Consider the following 12,689-nt stretch of genomic DNA (forward strand, 5'->3'; position numbering starts at 1 on the left):
AAAAACTTTCTAACTATTTAAGGTAGAGTTCTGGTTAGTAAAAATAATTCTTAACTTAATAAAAACTTTCTAACTATTTAAGGTAGAGTTCGGGTTAGGAAAAACAATTCTTAACTTAATACAAAACCCTTCTAACTATATAAGTTAAAGTTTTGATTAGGAGCAATATTTCTTAACTTAATAAAACTTTCTAACTATTTAAGGTAGAGTTCTGGTTAGGAAAAATAATTCTTAACTTAATACAAAACTTTCTAGTTAGTTAAGGTAGAGTTCTGGTTATAAAATATAATTATTAATTTACTAAAACACTCACAACTATTTAAGTTAGAGTTCTGGTTGAGAAAAATAATTCTTAACTTAATACAAAATCGTTCTTAACTTAATACAAAACCTTCTAACTATTTAAGTTAGAGTTTTGTTGGAGAAAATAATTCTTAATACAAAACTCTAATTACTTACGAAGAGCTTGTTAATCTTCTACATTAAAAAGTCGAAAACTAGAGACCTTAATACGGTCGTAAAAGTAAAGAAGAGAGTAGCAGTATGTTTGTACGGTGTTTTCTATATTTAAACAGTGGCCAAGGTAAAGCTACTATATTTATATAATCTCAATGTGTCCAATCCAGCCTGACACAACGAACACTAAATCTTACTTACGCAGTCATTAATACTTGTAGGGAGCAAATAATCCATTAGCTTTCGATGTTTGTAAATAAAAGATTGAAGTCGCGCTGAAGTAAGGTAAACGACCATCCTTCTAAGCCATCATTAGTGGTAAGAGATAACGGCAAAAGTGATGGCGAGTTCAGCCTGAACGTAACCAAGTTTTAATACTGTGAATAATTCATTCATTGAATAGCATGCTCTACTTCAAGTGGGTTGCGGAGGTTGTAATTCCATACATTATATCTGAGTTCCCACCGAATATTTAAGTTTATCCTATACGTATCCTACTCAGCTATTTTAAATCATACATTCTCAGTTCTTTGCTGACAACTCTGACAGATGACGTGTTTCCAAAATCTAAATAAAAAATACTATTGACAGTAAAAGTAAGTTAGTTGGTTATTGTTAAATCAGTACTGGCTCACACAGAAATCAGGCAAAAAAAAAGGAAATTAGTTTAGGGTAAAAGTTATGACTCATAATGCGTTTCTAGAACTCTTTATCTGGAGACATAAGAGGCCAAAAGGTTAGATTGTGGGGTGAGAAAAACATTAACACTATCAAGTCAGTGGGAGTCACAATTTAGAGAATTATAAAATATCTCATTTGGGGGACAGCTGGGGTGCAGAGCTCTCCAATGAGACGTCTAACGCCACTCCACGCTACCCCAATGAACACGCCCCTGGTTATGAGAAGAAAAGATTCTCTAACAGAAGAATGATCCTAAATTAAAAACAAAAACGGCAAATCACATTACCGTGTGATTTCTTATGAGAAGAAAAGATACTCTAACAGAAGAATGATCCTAAATTAAAAACAAAAACGGCAAATCACATTACCGTGTGAATTCAATTTCTAGATAAACTTTTGACGTATATTATTGCTATGGTTTTTATTAGCAGATACGTATTCATATTAACAGCCGCTTCAAAAAACAACACGATAACGTGACAAATACAAATGTATTCCATGTGTACATTTGTTTTCCTCTAAAACAATGGTGTTGATCAGGAATCTGAGAAACAACTTAAGCTCGTGTCTAATCATGTGCCAGGGTCACCAGAGGGATGCATCTTTTCCTAAGATATCCCTCGAGGATCATTAGCTACAGAGCAGAGATCTCCCATCTTGTTCCAGAACACTCAGCAGGTTCAGCTACTTTATTTTTGAACAGTACCAGCATGTGTCGCAATGTATCTTGTCTGCCTCTATCTTAGTTTTTTAAAGCTAAAAACGTTTAGAAATATATTTTTTTCTAAATCTACTTTTATGGTGTGTGTGTGTGTAATTATTGAAGGTGAATTAGCCATAACACACCCATAAAACACGACGCGCACGTTTAAATTCTAAAAAGTGGTTACAAAGAAAGCGACATGTTTAAAATTAGCATATCTTAAAAACTACTTACCCTAGGGTAATTAAATTTCACAAGAGGCACTTTGAAAGTCCATAAACTTTATTCAGAAAAGCTTGGATACGGTAAAGAGTGTTTAAAAAAAAACTGTCACAAAAACAAATAGGTATGTTTACCATCATTCTCATTGAGCATACGGTCCCCCAGTGGTACAGCGATATGTCTGCGGACTTATACTGCTAGAAACCGGGTTTCGATACCCGTGGAGGGCACAGCACATATATTCCTTTATGTAGCTTTGTGCTTAATAACAAAAAACAGCAACAACAATGATCCTATCAAAACATGAAGCTAATGAAAGCAGGATCTATTCTTGATAATGTTAATTGATCCTTAAAAATCTCATTTTCTAAACGTCGTTTTCAATTCTCGAAATTTCGTGAGTTATTCCAGTAGGCATCTGCTTTTAGGAACCACCACATCCAAAAATGTGACGGAGAAAATGCCGATATTCTGAGCAGCCTCGGCTGCTGTTTTTCGCCAAGAACGAGGAGCATGTTTTACGGACCCACTTGTTTCGTACGGACGATTTAATTGTTTTACGTCTTCATGGCACTTGCAAGAAAGTGGGCGTCCATATTCTCTTTAGGTTTGCCAATTGACCAAAGTATGACTGCCATTATTTTGTAGAACAGTCAAACAACATTCGCCCGATTCTACACATTCTCACGCATTTTATTCAGATCGGTAATCTGGTTATATTGAAAGATAAAAGTGAGTTAGGTGTATAGTATAATATTTGGCGTGAGTTTAGCGTGTGATGGAGCTTTGAATTTTGAAGTTGGCGAGCCGGGTTCGAATCCGTGCAATACTACAAAAATATTTCTCATACTTTAAGCTGTGGATGCGTTATACGAGTGGTAGTCAATCCCTTAGCGTTGATAGTGGATGTTAGAATGCTGCTGACTGGCTGCCTTCCCTTTGATCAGCAGCTCAAAATTAGGGACGGCGGCAGAGAGCCTTAGTAACCTTGTCATAAAATACAAAAATACAAACACAATATAATATAATTTTTAAACAAATCGTACCAACGCCAAACTTTCCTGAATAAAAGGGTGTAGAGTTTGATTTCCCCTAGAATACGTAAGATTTAAGACATAATAACTGTAAATGTGTGTGTGTGTGGGGGGGGGGAGTTGCTTTATAATCACCTCGCATTTATTGGTTAAATATCTTAATAAGTCATTTTCTACTATGAAACTCTCACAAAAATAGCACGTTCAATATGGTGTGCATTTTACAGAACATAAAATGCAGAATATTATATATTCATTGAATACAGATTTTAATCATTTTTGATCTATGTGTTTCCCACATTACTGTCCAGCTCCTCTTGATGCTTAGATAAGATTAGGCTCTTCAGGTGTTTATAAAGTTTAAGTAGTTTTTGATTTATGGATAGAAAGTTTCACGCTATGTTTCGTTTTCGTTATACTATTCGAAGAATCTTTTACGTTATCTGATTACCATGTCATCAAGTTTTCTCTTAGCTCTAAATAAAGCGTTTTCAAAGTTTTGTAGGTGTGAGACATTTCTTTCCACAGGCAAAGCCTTTAATATTTTACCAACTTTTATATCTCTCAGTAAACCCATCAAGAAACCATACGTGCTCTAGTTCTATAAGCACGGATATTATTCAATAAATATCATAGCCAGAGTGATTAATGTTCACTCCTAATGTCGGTTTGGATAAGCGATTAGCGTCATCTTGATGCTCATAATTTCTTTCTAGAATGTGATTAATATACAGTCCTTAGTTAAGTAGATGTGCAGAGTTAGCTTGGGTTCGAGAGATAGATTAATAAAGATTGCTAGAGATAACTTACTAACCTAGTCATTACTTTGCATTAGGGTAACTTTGGTGGTTTTAAGAGAAGCCTCTTGTTTTTACTTACCAACCACTGCGTATATTTTAGCGAAAATCCAATGTCCTCGACAGGCAAAGGCTTTTAAACGAAAGGTTGAGAAAAGAAGTGATATTTAACTGCATTAAAACAATATCTTATGAAATGATGGTCGCAAAAAGAATTCGCGTTGCTCTTCTGTAAATCGGACAAAAAAGTAAGAATTAACAGTTATTGAAACAAATTTTTTTTATGTAGAATGATCCCTAGGCTACCACCTTTTCAAAAATAGACTTCTTTTTTGGTCGTTTCATTCAAGTTTTTTATTTCGTCTACAAAATGTGAAGATGCTCTGTTAAATATGATAAACAAGAGTATTTAACAGATAAGCAGAAATAAAATACATCATTAAAATACACATAGCAATAAAATAAAAACGGCGTATGTACTATTATTTTTCCAAATTTCATACCTTAAAGTAACATCTTTATTCCAAAATATTTTTGATTCGCCGATCTTATGGTCTCCGGTTTGTGCCCATTATTTTATTTTATTTTTCTGGTACTAATGCTTCACGGTATTTTGTGAAGCTTTTCTGGATCGATATGTCTAGCTGTAAAAGCCACCTACCGTTTCTAGATGAAAACATATTTTATTATTTATCTTAAGCTTTAGAAATGAATTTCATTCTATTTGCATAAACTTAGAAATTAAAAAAGACTATTAGAAAATAAAAAGGCATTGTTCGTCATCGCTGTAAATGTGAAAAATTGTCTAAATAAAACTATACGCAGTCACTATAGTTCGCTATTAACTATCGATTTATTTGTGGCAAAGTTAGTAAGGCCATTTGCCGTCGTCTCTAATTTCGGCTCCCTGGTGGCTCAGCGGCATGTCTGAGGGCTCCTCACGCTAAACATCGAGTTTCAATACCCGTAGTTGGCAGAGCACAAATAGCCTATTATATAGCTTTGTGCTTCTGAACAAACAAACCTTAAATTTGAACTGGTGACCACAATGAAGGCAACTGCCTGGTAGCACCCACCGCCAACCCTTAGGCTACTCTTTACCAATGAATAGTGAAATTGGCCGTTACATTATAACACACCCAAGGTTTCGATTCCTGATTCTCAGATTGTAAATCGAGTGCCCTAGCCACCAGACCATGTCAGCCCCACTTTGTGTGCATGTTAAATTTTCACGCAAAGCTGCTAGAATGATGTTTACTCTAGCCATCCCTAATTTTGAAGTGATAGACTAGAAGGATTTGACGGTCACTCTTATAATGCACTGATGCCTTCAATATGAGAAACGCGATTTTCTATTTTAATTTTTGTGTAACGGGATGCGAACCACGGAATTCCACACCCACAGTTTTTCACGGAGAGAAAGAGGATAGTATATATATATACTTTTGTTTCTAAATTAATATGTATCAGCGACATAAAAACAACAGAACATGTTACTTGCGGATATATTTACTTCAAAGATTATACAAGTGGCTTTTGAAGATGATAAGAAAGTTCTGATTAAAACTTAATCCTTTATATTTGTTTCTAAGAACCTACTAAATCCTCCTGAACTAACGGAATTTGAGAGGAAAAAAAATATGTTAATGGTATTTTTTAAGAAAAAAGTTTACCTACGGTATGAGAACTTGTACGAAAAACACGGATAAATAAAAAAAGATATCTTGCCATTATTCCATGAACTAGCTTAGATAAACAAGAGAGAGGAAGTGGAATAGTACGGCGGTATTTTATAAGTTAGTTGTCGTGCACAAAGTGTTAGACATTTGATAAAACAACACTCTCTTTATTTTAACTTATGTGTACGTAATGGAAGACATTTCACAGCATACAATTCTTTGTGAGTCACCTCACGTGAACAGAAGGGAAGATATACAGTAACATGACATTATCTTTCAAGTTAGCTTATGAGTACAGGTTGGAAGAAATTTGATAATTCAGCATTACTTCGTGAACTTGCTTTGAGTACAGGGCGAAATACATTTGCCAGTATAAAATTAATTCGTGAGCTAACTTTGGGTACAGAGAGGAAGACATTTGACAGTAGAGCATTACTCTGTGAGCTAGCTTTGAGTAAAGGGTGGAAGACATTTGACAGTACAGCATTACTTTGTGAGCTAGCTTTGAGTAAAGGGTGGAAGACATTTGACAGTACAGCATTACTTTGTGAGCTAGCTTTGAGTAAAGGGTGGAAGACATTTGACAGTGCAGCATTACTTTGTGAGCTAACTTTGGGTACAGAATAAAAGAGGGTTGATACTACAGCATTGTAACGTAAGCTAGTTTAGAGAATAGAGAAGGGAGATAGCACGACTTTACTTTTCATATTAGCTTACTTGAACAGAATTGAAGACATTTCATAGTACAGAATTACTTTATACAGAGTGAAAAAAAGGTAAGCTGATCTATTGAGACTCGAAGAAATATGACAGGATGGTATTATATAAAGACCATATTCATTATTCCAATAATTTGAATCAGTTCTAATTTTCTCTATTTTACAACTTAGTGATAACTTAGCAAACTCGTGTATAAGCAGTGTTGTTTGCATCAGTAGTTAGATATAATTTAGTACAATATTTCAAGGCATAAATACTCTTTCATCTAATATATACTGCAGACCATTATGCTAATGTTCTTTACAAAAACCAACGATTTCACTTTTTACAGAGATGAGAGTTATAAAGTTTCTGAATAAAGTCTGAAAAGGTTGGTTTTGAAGAAAGGGAATAAGGTACGCCATAAGTAATTTCTTTAGAAAGCTTATAAAGAAATATTCTTAAATCTGGAGCGCAACGTACTACCTTATGGAATGACCATTAAATTGTAAAAACTCATATGTTGACGTATATATACATGTATATATACATATATATATAGGCGGTTCAAAAGAAAGGTAACGGACTAAATTTAATTCTTTGGCAAACGAAATTCTGTGATACGAGTTTTAAACTTACTCTGTTTGAAATATTAATAAGTGATACATTTTATAAGAAGGGGTTGCAGATGCGAGCTCTGAAAACATGGACAACATATTTAGTACCAACTTATTTGGTTCATGGCAAATTACAGATCATTCGAAAATGCAATGCTGCTAATAGTAGACTATTATTGGGGTATTTTCGTTACAGCCTTTAAAGCTTTTAGTGTTCTCTATAGAAGCAGAAAGCCTCGCACAGACGAGCGTTTAGTGAAAAGAAAAATCTACCCATCCAAAAAGCCATCGCAAATGAAGATGGACATATATCCTGGTTCCTTTGACAATATAATAAACAAGGATTTGTAGGTGGCCAATGCTCATGACTCAAACCTTTACCAGCTTCTGGCAACTCATCAAAATCAATTGCTGTTTTCGTGAAAAAAGATGAATGGAGTAACTGGAACCAAACCAATCCCGTTCGACAGCATACTTTTTAAGTCCCCCTATGTAGCTCTAATAGACTTTTGTGTCTTTGGTTTTGTAAGCTGATGGAAACTCCTTAAATGTGGGTTCTTAGGTTGACTTCGCTTTACTTGAGCAGAAATTTGTTTAAATGAAAAATGCAATGCAAGGCAGTAGCGCGTAATTATGATCATCAAACTGATCACGAGAGATGAATAATGTTTGTTTGCAGATACTCATTAGAATAGTTTGTGAAAATTCTACTATTCAGTCAGACAAGAATAACTCAAGCCGCTACCTGAACTGATAGATTAGCAAGAAGGCAACTAGTCAACGAACCCATTGCCAGTTTTGAGTTATTCTTGTCTGACTGAATAGTAGAATTTTCACAAACTATTCTAATGAGTATCTGCGCTACCTGAACTGATAGATTAGCAAGAAGGCAACTAGTCAACAGAACCCATTGCCAGTTCTTGAGTTATTCTTGTCTGACTGAATAGTAGAATTTGATCAACACGCATATAGTGAATCCACGACCCCAAAATGTGGTGTGCGTTTCTGCGCTAACAGTGGCGAATCAAAAATACTCAAATTCAATATCAGATTCTAAACACTAAGCCACTCTCGGCCCACAATGTAGGAAGCAATTCCAAAGACAGCAGGAGACTCGTAACATAATTTTTATAAAGTACGATTAATTAACTTTTAGTAATGAAACACATACATACACACAAAAGCTTTTTGTAAACGAAAAACACAACAAAGCCATTAAAACTGAGCACACGGGATACTTTACGTATTAGTAAGGACAAGACGTTAATTTTCTGTGCCAGTTACATAATACTTTAAAGTTATAAATTTATCATTTCATTACAATATGAATGCTATTTGTAAAAATATAGAATACAGTACCTAAAACAATGAAGTCAAATGTAAACTTTAAACACAGAAAAACTATGGCTAAATCATATCATTGAAATAGAACAAAATGTATATCAAGATACCGTGCTGTGTAAAAACTAAAATATCTAAGTTGATCTGTAGTTTATTGTATACGTATATAAAAGTTTTAATAACCTTCAAGCTTCATAGCTCTTTAAAAGTGCTCGTCATTAGATTGCACCTTAACTGTAACTGAACATATCGCAGTTGTAGTCAGACATTATGAAAAACTCTTTTAAAATACTGGAACGCTTGTGGGTTAATAAAACTTTCATATTTCAACGTGGAGTTTCGGTCCATATGTTTTGTTTTTTCTTTCATAAATAAATAATAATACTTTCATATTTCATCGTGATGCCTCAGTTCGTAAGTTTTGTTATTTCTCTAATGAATAATTGATAAAATTTTTATTATTTAACGTGGTGCTTCAGTTCGTAAGTTTTGTTTTTCTTTAATCGATAACCACGTTTAAATGACATTGAAACAACGTATTAAACGTCAATAATATCAACTAAACGTTTTAGGACTGAACAGTTCGCATCATCTTGCCAATTGAAACAATTAAGGCTGAACAGTATTGTTTAAGTATTATCATGTCAGTTTAATTTAGTAAGACTGAACAGATCTTAAGTATTATCTTACCAGTTGAAACCAATAAGAAGGAACAGTATCTTAAGTATTGTTTGGCCGACTGAAACCAGTAATAGTGAGCACTATCTTAAGTATTATCATGTCAGTTTAATTTAGTAAGACTGAACAGATCTTAAGTATTATCTTACCAGTTGAAACCAATAAGAAGGAACAGTATCTTAAGTATTGTTTGGCCGATTGAAACCAGTAAGATTGAATAGTATCTTGCGTATTTGTCTTGCCAGTTGAAACTAGTAAGATTGAAAAACTGCTGGATATAAATAACACAACATTTAAAAAACTGCACAAATGTTAATTAAAAGTCAGAACGACGTGAAAATAGAAACTGGCACTACACGTTTCAACTTACTAAAATGTATTTCAACAACGTAGGTATTATCTTACAATTTTGAACCAAACAACGCGTAACCTGTTAGATGAAAATTTCTATATCAATTCAACAAGTAAATATTGCCATAAAGCGACTGTACACGCATTAGTGCACAAAACTTAATTAATTGTCTTTAATTTAATTAAACATACAGTGAATATCATTCTAAAGTTATTTTCTCCAAGAAGTGTAATCATAATTACGCTGCAGTACACAAGTAGAAAGCTACTCATTATTGAGTTTTTCACATACAAATGAAGAACTTCATACAGAAATCAACTTTATTCTTGGCTCAGCCAAGTGGAGTTTTCGTGCATGTCTATATTAAATACCTTTCTTACTCTTTCTTTACTAATAAAAATATAAAATGTTTAATTAAATAAAAATTAAATATCCCATTTCGAGTATTTTTCAGATTTTGTTCAAAAATGCTAAAACACTTCCGTTAATAGACTGATTCATTACGTAAACTAAAACTAGGTGTCTATTGAGTTTCATTCACTAAAATACATCAGTTAATAGACTGTTTCATTACGTAAACTAAAACTAGGTGTCTATTGAGTTTCATTCACTAAAACACATCCGTTAATAGACTGATTCATTACGTAAACTAAAACTAGGTGTCTATTGAGTTTCATTCACTAAAACACACCCATTAATACACTGATTCATTACGTAAACTAAAACTAGGTGTCTATTGAGTTTCATTCACAGTTTTTCGATTTTTCCCCAGTTAATGTCATCATCAAGTGCTTTGGTTTGAAGCGTAGACGATCATGACCTTTCCCGGTCACAGACACTTGTGATTACATCAGTCACATTCTCTTTGTGTAGTCAAATTGTTTAACTGTCCAGGATCTATTCTCGTTCTCTACCTCTACTTCTTTTCCCCACAATTTTCCACTTGTTACCAAGTGTTCCATCACATGACCACAGAATGTTGCTTGTTTTTTTCGTACTTTTGTTATCAATGTTTTTTTTTTTTGGTTGAACTTCTTCAGTTGTTTTCCAGTTTCTGTATAAAACCCTAAACATTCTACACAGAAACTATATTTCGGTCACAACAAGTGATTTTTCCATTTGTTTGTTTATTGTCCGTGATTCGCAACCGTACATCAAGATTGGTTCGATGTAGCAGCTAAGAACTCTTTTGCGCACTTTCGTCCAATTAATATGGAATGTTAAAAAAACGAAGCTGTTTTGGTGTTGCAAGTAATGGAAGTTTGAATGAATTACTATATATTCATGGTGGCACAAACTTCCAAGCTTACATGTGGTATATATCACAGTTTCAAGGTTATAACAAAGGTTATATGGTGTGTCCTATATATCTTCCCACAGCTATGCTCTAGAGATGGATATATATGGTCATAATAGTGACAGAATTGAAGTAGCATCAATATTAAAATTAAAATTATTTTTTACCTCTTAACAAAACATTTTTTTTTATACAAGCGAAAAAATTTTGGCTTTGACTTCGAAAACAGTTGTTGAAGGTTTACATGCTTATAGTTATTATTTCTCCAGCCAATAATCGAACGTTCATTATTCTTCGCTTGTATAGTGAAATTATATTATTTTTGTGAAGTACATTTTCAAAGTATTTCACATAAAAATTTGTTCAATTTACACACCAAAGTATATATAGCTATGTTATTTAGATTTGATCATTATAAGTCGCTACTTATAAGGACTTCTCAATCGTCATTACGTACGCACTATTACAATGTTTTACAAATGTCTGTCAGGACAGTTTGACTAATATGTCTTAAGCAGAACAGGATGAAACTTTTTAAAGTTATCTTAATTAATTGGCTAAAGTGACAAAATTAATACTTACATTATATATGTTCTGTTGTTAACATTTAGAGGACAAAGGTCTCTAATGTCTTCCTATAATGTATGACCAAAAAATAGACATCTAATATCGAAGTTTCGTCACCTGTAATAGAACGATAATATTAATAGGGTATATCTGTAACAATTATCTTGTATTTTGCCACGTCATTATTTTTCTACGTCTATGGAGTCCTATGAAGACCCACTTGTGCAATATTTCTGTTTGAAATCATTTTTCTTACTTTGGATCCGGTTATTATCATAACATCTTTCACCAACTTCACTCTTCATTGTTTTATACTAATGCGGCAAGAAAATATTAAAAGTTAATATTCTCTAAAGATGGCGCTGGCTATTTTGCTATAAAAATATTGTAAATATTAAAGTGTTAAAATTCATCTCTTGTTTCATCTTGAAGTGTTTTAACCTTTTATTTTATGATGCAAACGTACAGCATTTAAAAGATATACACTAAACAAAATCTACACCAATAATCTCATGTACTTTCTACATATCAACCAAAAAAAAGTGCAATTCGCTCAGTAGAACCAGTCGCATGGTTACACATTAGAAATTCCAATGTCCAATAAAATTGAAATACTTTTTTAGTTACGGAACCAGTATTTTTTTGCCTCACTGCTTACTGAGTGATTTATAATAATCACGGTAAACTATGGTTAGCGAGTCATGAAATGCCTTGTGAAGTGCGAGATTTTTAAGGACAAGACTAAAAGCAATTGTTTCATATTTTTCTTTTGTCTTCCAGTACTGGTGGGAGGAGATGAATAGGTTATATGAAAGCAAAGAAATTGGAAAAATATGCTCATTTTATAGACCCTTGTCCTTTGTATAATTCTCATACCCTTCAAGCAAAAACAATGAACTTTATTTAACACTGCGTATATCTTATATGTAGCAGATTATTCTATTATCACAAATTACTGATGGCTTTCCCATCACACTCATTAAACATTCAACGTTATAATTATGATGCGTGGATTATATGAATCAATTAGTCTTCTGTCGTATTCTTCAGACAGAAGATTAACAAAAAAAGAGTTTGAAATTGGGTTTATAACGTGCTCTAGGCCACTTTCCATCTATACAGTGAATTACAGCGTTTACTTATATTTTGTACATAATATATTCTATAGACGTTCCTCATTGAAAAAAAGGGGTTCAAACATTTACCGATTCCCACGTACAGGAACACGTTATAATAAAATAAATACGTGAAGCAAAGTTGTTATAATAGCGTTTGTAATATAGAATATATCTCACATACAAGATTTGACAGAATCTCTGTAGAGAGTTATATATTTTCAACCAGTGTTTATTACCGAATATTAACAGTAAGATGTGTATTTGAAAGAAGTTTGATTTAATATTTTTAGTGTTTGAAATCAACACGCGGCCTAGTGGAAAACGTTACCATTTGTAGTGAACGACAGCATTACAGGACTCAAACAAGCCTTCCTTAGTATGTTTGTTTGAATTTCGCGCAAATTAGGGAAGGCTATCTGCGACTAGCCGTCCCTAATTTTAGCAGTGT

The 12,689-nt window shown here is 33.3% G+C and overlaps 1 long non-coding RNA gene across 1 annotated transcript in view; it reads right to left on the reverse strand.

Moving 5' to 3' along the window:
• LOC111087402 overlaps window positions 1–12,689 on the reverse strand; it is a 69,329-nt gene that overhangs the window by 2,251 nt on the left and 54,389 nt on the right. Inside the window, exon 2 of the long non-coding RNA XR_002612105.1 lies at window positions 11,139–11,240. This is a non-coding gene — a long non-coding RNA (uncharacterized LOC111087402). The remainder of the gene's footprint in view (window positions 1–11,138; window positions 11,241–12,689) is intronic.

This window comes from Limulus polyphemus, unplaced genomic scaffold (assembly GCF_000517525.1).
Source record: "Limulus polyphemus unplaced genomic scaffold, Limulus_polyphemus-2.1.2 Scaffold2110, whole genome shotgun sequence".
In the NCBI taxonomy this organism is placed as follows: Eukaryota; Metazoa; Arthropoda; class Merostomata; order Xiphosura; family Limulidae; genus Limulus; species Limulus polyphemus.